Source organism: Sinocyclocheilus rhinocerous, unplaced genomic scaffold (genome assembly GCF_001515625.1).
Source record: "Sinocyclocheilus rhinocerous isolate Xijiao unplaced genomic scaffold, SAMN03320098_v1.1 scaffold1057, whole genome shotgun sequence".
Classification (NCBI taxonomy): domain Eukaryota; kingdom Metazoa; phylum Chordata; class Actinopteri; order Cypriniformes; family Cyprinidae; genus Sinocyclocheilus; species Sinocyclocheilus rhinocerous.
Genome location: NW_015660880.1, coordinates 15,100 through 21,710, shown reverse-complemented (window position 1 = coordinate 21,710; position 6,611 = coordinate 15,100). Strand labels below are relative to the sequence as shown.

The 6,611-nt window shown below is 33.8% G+C and overlaps 2 long non-coding RNA genes across 2 annotated transcripts in view; one reads left to right on the top strand and one right to left on the bottom strand.

The window, feature by feature from the left end:
* The window catches only part of LOC107725727 (uncharacterized), a 19,468-nt gene that overhangs the window by 1,526 nt on the left and 11,331 nt on the right, over positions 1–6,611 (bottom strand). The window lies entirely within an intron of this gene.
* The window catches only part of LOC107725726 (uncharacterized), an 11,425-nt gene that overhangs the window by 1,007 nt on the left and 3,807 nt on the right, over positions 1–6,611 (top strand). The window contains exon 2 of the long non-coding RNA XR_001638154.1: positions 3,988–4,053. This is a non-coding gene — a long non-coding RNA (uncharacterized LOC107725726). The remainder of the gene's footprint in view (positions 1–3,987; positions 4,054–6,611) is intronic.

Below are 6,611 nucleotides of genomic sequence, written 5' to 3'. Positions count from 1 at the left end.
ATGTTATGGCCAGGGCCGGCCATTTCACGGTGCAAAGATTTATGCAGAATTTTTTTTTTTTTTTTTTAAATGTTTAATGTGCTTTTTTTATGCCTAAATACTTTATAGCAACTACATAACTTTACAATATCAAGAACACTAGAGGACAAAATATCTCAAAAATAATACAAGGAAAAAAGTAAAATAAACTTAAAAAAAAAAGATAAATAGCATAACATGAGCCAGAGGGGGGGGAATTATACAAGGTTAAACAGTGAAAGCAATTTTTGACTTTTGAATGTTTTTTTTTTTATGCCCACCAAAGACAAAACGTAAGAATTATAGTCAACCAGAAAAATTTACAGTAGTGGGTTCTTACCCAAAAATGTACATTTGTGAATAAAAAAAATTGCCAAGTATAATAAAAAGATTAACAATATATTGAATATGGGAACTCCAGTTATAATTAAAAAAAATATCACAAGTGTTAATACCTATTCTGATATTTTTGTTTTGTTTTGAGATTCCAAAAAAATGTAACAAACACATTCACAAAAAAAAATGTATAATTGTCTCTTCTATATCACAGAAAGTACTTTTTTTTATTTATTTATTTTTTTTATATTTTGCATATACTTAAGTACACTATTACAAGGGTAGCATCTGTAATATTTTAAATGTAACTTTTATTTTGCTTGTTAATAAATATCTATGTGGAAGAGACCAAACAACATTCCAATGAACATTGTAAAGTTACATCCATTTAAAAGAAGACGGAGTAGATTTTCTGTTGATATGATTTTGAAAAAAAGCGGTTATTAAATTTGTCCTCAACCATCAAAAAAGAAATAGGATTAAAAGTTTGCTCTCCTTTCAAAGGAGTTTTTATACCACTAGGAATGGCATTAAATACAGTGTTATATTCTTTTAACGAAGCCCCAAAATAAAATTTTATAATTTATCCTTTACAGAGAAGAGATAAGAGACTCTTGATAGACCCTCTGCCTTTGACAACAAGACTCGACCAGCGAGAGACAAATCTCTTGCTAATCAAGAATTTAATTTCTTTCTAATCATGTCTTTAACAGGATTGAGATTAAGTTCTGTAAGGACAATATTTGAATTAAAAAAAGTTTACACCCAAATACTTAATTACATCCTTAAGCTGAATTCCACAAATTGCTGTTTTATCTATATTTTTTAAAGACAATGTCACATTTTGAAATATTAAGAGATAGGCCAGCACCTGGGAAAAGTCTTTAATGATCTCCAATGCTTTAGGAACTTCTGATTGATCTTTTAGAAAAGCGTGGTGTCATCTGCGTATTGTGAGATTTTTATTTCTTTATCATTAATTCTAATACCCCTATTCTAATCTAATCACATTGTTTTTGTTTTTCATTAAGTGTAAAATTTTAGTAACTTACAGAAAAAGGGGGAAACAGGACAACCCTGTCTTATTCCTCTGTGAATCGAGAATTGTGGTGTTGTTCCAGATATAAGTTTAACACGCAACTATTTCCTCTTACATGCAATGTTTTTACTGCATTGATAAAATAATTATTAAAGTCAAAGTCATGTAATACACTAAAAATAAAATTGTGGCTAACAGTATCAAAGGCTTTTTGGTCTAAAAACATAATTAGAGCAGGATCTAAAACTAAATCACGATAATCAATCAAATCAAGAACTAACCTTATATTATTGGATATGTGGCGACCCTTTATGAACCCAGACTGGCACTCATCATTCAAGTCATCCAGGCCATACTTGAGCCTTTCCACCAGAATAGATGCCACAATTTTGTAGTCGTTATTTAATAATGTGATTGGGCTCCAATTATCGACCAAAAGAGTATATTTTTGAGATTTTGGTACTAGAGAGTAATAACACCCTCTCTCATTAATGGTGGAAAGTATCCATTGACAAATGATTCTTCATAAACTGCCAGTAAAAATTTAGATAAATGGTCATGAAAAGTTTTATAGTTCTGAAGTCAACCCGTCACTCCCTGGTGATTTATTATTTTTTAAAGTTATTAATGGCCTCTTTAACTTCTTCCAATTATATTTTTTTAGAACATGTACAATTAAAGTCATTACTAACAGTTCTCTTTGAAGTAAAATAATTTAAAATAAGAAAAGGGTCAATAATATTGGAGTCATTTGTATATTATTTACCAAAAAATTCTGTAATATGGGATGAGAAGATTTTTATCCTCCCAAACAACACCATCAATTTTCATTTTCCTAATCACATTGACCTCCACCTTCTTTTTTCAAGATTAAAGAAGTATTTACTTTTTTTTTTTTTTTTTTTTTTCTCCCGTCTCTAACCACTGTTTTCTTGATCTAATAAAAGCTCCCTTGGCTTTTGCTTCATATATTTTGTCAAGTTTGTTTTGGAGTTTATTCAAAGTGACCCGATCTTCAAAAGTGAAAGTGCCTTTCTCTATTAAATTATTAATTTCAGCTGAAATTTAAGACAGTAACTAGTAATATATAATGTATTACATTTTGGAAGTAACTTGCCCAACACTGTTTATTTCACAGTTCCAGTGCTTATGTAAGTCTTTCTATAATGGATTTCAAGTCATCATAGTTTAATAATGATTTATTGAGTTTCCAATATCCACCACTAAATCTATTATCCTTACGCCCCGCCCCGATAATGCAATTTTAAGACTAATCAGTTTGTGGTTAGTTAGAGCAGCAGGCAATATAGATGTATCTAAAATGAATTGCTCTAAATCTGAAGAAACCAACCAAAGGTCAATACAGGATTGTAATGAGACATTTTTGTTGCTCCAAGTAAACTGCTTAGTTGAGGGGATTGTTTTTACCCTCCTAATATCGATTATGCCAAGACTCGCTGTTCGCTCTAGGAGGAAATCTATCCATGAAACCATTCATGACCAAATTAAAGTCACCACCAATAATTAATTTAGCATTAGGGTTGCTTCTCATGGTAGAGTTGACCATTTTCAGTTTCACCTAATAACAAAGAGTTTGCATCTTTTGATCAGTACCCATAAACATTAACAATGAATTTACAATCATTCATATCAATCAGTAATATTATCCAATGACCTTTAGAGTCCCCTTTGCTCAATACACATTTTCCATGAAAAGAATGTGCCAAAATGGCAACTCCACCAGAGTGACTGGAACCGTGAGCTAACCACATCTCACCTCCCCATTGGTTTTTCCAAAAATTAAAATCCTCAGGGCACAAATGAGTTTTGAATGAAAATTAAGTCACTTTTGTATTTTTTGCAAAAAAAAGGAAAAAAGCTTTTCTTTTGCCCAAGTTCCTCAAACCTCTGGCATTAATAGAACATAACTTTAACACCATCAAAAACTGCAGACTCGAACAAATAAAAAAGAGTTAAAGGGAGAGAGAAAAAAGCTCTGCTTTTCTCCTTCTAAATTTGAAAATATTGGCAAACAGCCATATAGTAATTGTAAACTAAATGGCAGATAAAAAGTGGTTATCTTCAAAACATCTGGAATGATTTCTCTGCCGTCAATGTAAGCTTTAGAGCCGATGAAGTAAGCCTACTTGGTTTATCTGTCTAGTTACACATTTTGAAGGAGTAAAAAAACTCCCCGCAGATGATTCTAAAGACACATGACTTAACACTAACCTTAACCAATGAAATTGGCTCCTGTTTTTTTTTTTTTTTTTTTTTTTTGGGGGGGAAAGACCATTCTGTTTCTTGATGTTGAATGGGTTAAGTCCACAATATAAGTAGCGAAAACACGGACAAGGGCTTTTTACATTCAAGCGTTGCATTACGCATTTTGAAGCTAATAGAAACCATCACAGAATTTGTAATGGTTATTCTGGTTATAATGAGTATTGTAAATGTTTTAATAGAAAAACTGTAATTGTCCCTGTTGGTCTCTACTGGTAATTGGTCACCTTCTTTTAATGGTTAAAAGTTGATGGTTTGTAATGTTTGTAATGGTATTTGTATTTGCTATTGTTTGTTTTGTTTTTTTTCAGCAGGGAAGGTTTTCCGGAACGCATTGAAAATGAAATTCTTTTCCAGTGTCTTCATATTAATTTCAGGTAGGTAGAGAGTTGGAGTTTTTTATTCAACTGTAAAACTGCCCTGTCCGTTTACTATACGAGAATTTGGACTTGTTTTTTTCAAGAAGTCGTTTAAAGTGCATATTGCAGGTTAGAGACCCAATGAGTCAATGTATAGAAAAATAATGTAGAAACTAGATTTTCTTTATACTTATAAATACGCTACTTTAGGCTTCTGGAGTCGTTTCTGTGAGAATTTTACTTCCGCATAGGACAAACTCCACAGAGATGTTTTTTATTCACAATAAACTACAGAATACGTAGAAAACTGAATCTCTAGGACTAATAGCGAATCGCGCTTTGGTTCCTATTTTAGAATGACTTTAAAAAGTAATTATAGCCTAGTTACAGTGAAATTAATTTAGGTTTTATGTGGGTCTGGGTTTTTCACATGATACATAAACTGATATATTTCAAAGAGCCAATTCTGCTGTTTTCCACATGCACCACGATCTCTGGCAGTTAATTATAATGTATAATTAACATATCCTATCACATCGTATTCAAATCCGGAACAAATTCGCTTTTTTCGAGATGAATGCAGATATTTGTGTGTATTCTGCAGTTCTAAAATACTGATTTAACATTATACACTGTAATTGTTATGCTTACATTTAGGCAGAACCTTAATTTTTTGAGGTGCATGACACCACTGCTTTTTCAAAATTATTGTTAAGTGAAATAATTAAATTACTGTGTATAACAGTAATCTGTCTTGCTCTGCTTCCAGTCGAACAACACTGGATTAGCAGTTTTGGCCTGTTCGAAGAACGTCCCGCGATTAGCGACCTAGTCCGGAATGAACAACTTTGGCCTGTTCGAAGAACGTCCCGCGATTAGCGACCTAGTCCGGAATTAACAACTTTGGCCTGTTTGAAGATTGTCCCGCGATTAGCGACCTAGTCCGGAATGAACAACTTTGGCCTGTTCGAAGAACGTCCCGCGATTAGCGACCTAGTCCGGAATGAACAACTTTGGCCTGTTCGAAGAACGTCCCGCGATTAGCGACCTAGTCCGGAATGAACAACTTTGGCCTGTTCGAAGAACGTCCCGCGATTAGCGACCTAGTCCGGAATGAACAACTTTGGCCTGTTCGAAGAACGTCCCGCGATTAGCGACCTAGTCCGGAATGAACAACTTTGGCCTGTTCGAAGAACGTCCCGCGATTAGCGACCTAGTCCGGAATGAACAACTTTGGCCTGTTCGAAGAACGTCCCGCGATTTAGCGACCTAGTCCGGAATGAACAATTTTGGCCTGTTCGAAGAACGTCCTGCGATTAGCGACCTAGAATTAACAACTTTGGCCTGATGCCGGTGGCCCGGGGAGGGGACGTTGCAAGCTGTGCGTGAGAAAGCAGAAGCACGGCAAGAGGGTGGGGGTCCGTGCTAGGTTAAAATCTAACCCCTAGCCGGCCTAGAATGTCATTAATTAGTTTTATTTATAAAATAAAATTTTGGACATTTAACATTTAAATTTAACCCATTATTAAATTAAAAATAATTGTGAAAACATGGTAGGTGCAAATTCCTGTAACATAAAAACTTACCTCTCAGGCTAATCGGATATCTGTATGCTATGCTAGTACAGAAGCTAACTAATACAGACATCAGGGTTGTCAATGTTCGAGTTCAGCTTGGAGTGAGATTTTGTTTTTTGTTTGTTTCACTGTGTACTACTAACTGGCTGTATATGGTTGAAATGATGATAAACTTGAAAGTTGGCAAACCTGATATCTGTATTAGTTAGCTTATGTACTAGCATAGCATACAGATACCCGATTAGCCTGATAGCTAAGTTTTTGACTATATAGTAAAAGTGTAACCATGTTTTTTTTTTTTTTTTGCGGATAACCATTTGTATAACCACAATTTCACTACAAATACCATGGTTAAATTATGGTTAGTGTAGTAAAACCTGGGTTAATTTGTGGTTAATATGGTTAAACTACATTTACCATTTTTCTTTTAATTTTATTTGTAGTAAAACCCTGGCTAATTTTCGTAAGAGCAGTATTGCTTGTGTGCGTTTGTGCTCTTATTCCAGTGCAGTGGCGGCTCCTGCCAATTCTCTCTGGGGGCAAGTGTTTGCATGATTAATGAGGATAGGTCACCCATTCAATTGATAAATTAACAGCTAGTTAAAGATGTAAAGGAAACTGAACTACTATAGTATTATTAATTAAAAATAAACTGACTCTAACAATCAATCTCTTGCTCTCCTTATGTTTCTATATGCGTATTAACACAATTCAGCAGCAAATGAAGACTGAAGCCAGGATGTGGTTTTCCAAAAAACTTTTTACTTCAATTTCAGTTTAATAAAATAACTGAAGTCACATCAATTTCAGTTTAATAAGAAATAACTGAAGTCACATAAATCACTATTTACACAACTCGCTTATATTACACTGCTCATTTACAACATTACTCACTTATATTATACAGCTCATTTGTATTACACTGCTCACTTATATCACATTACTCACTTACACAGAATTGCTCCCTTACATTACACTGCTCACTTACATCACATTACT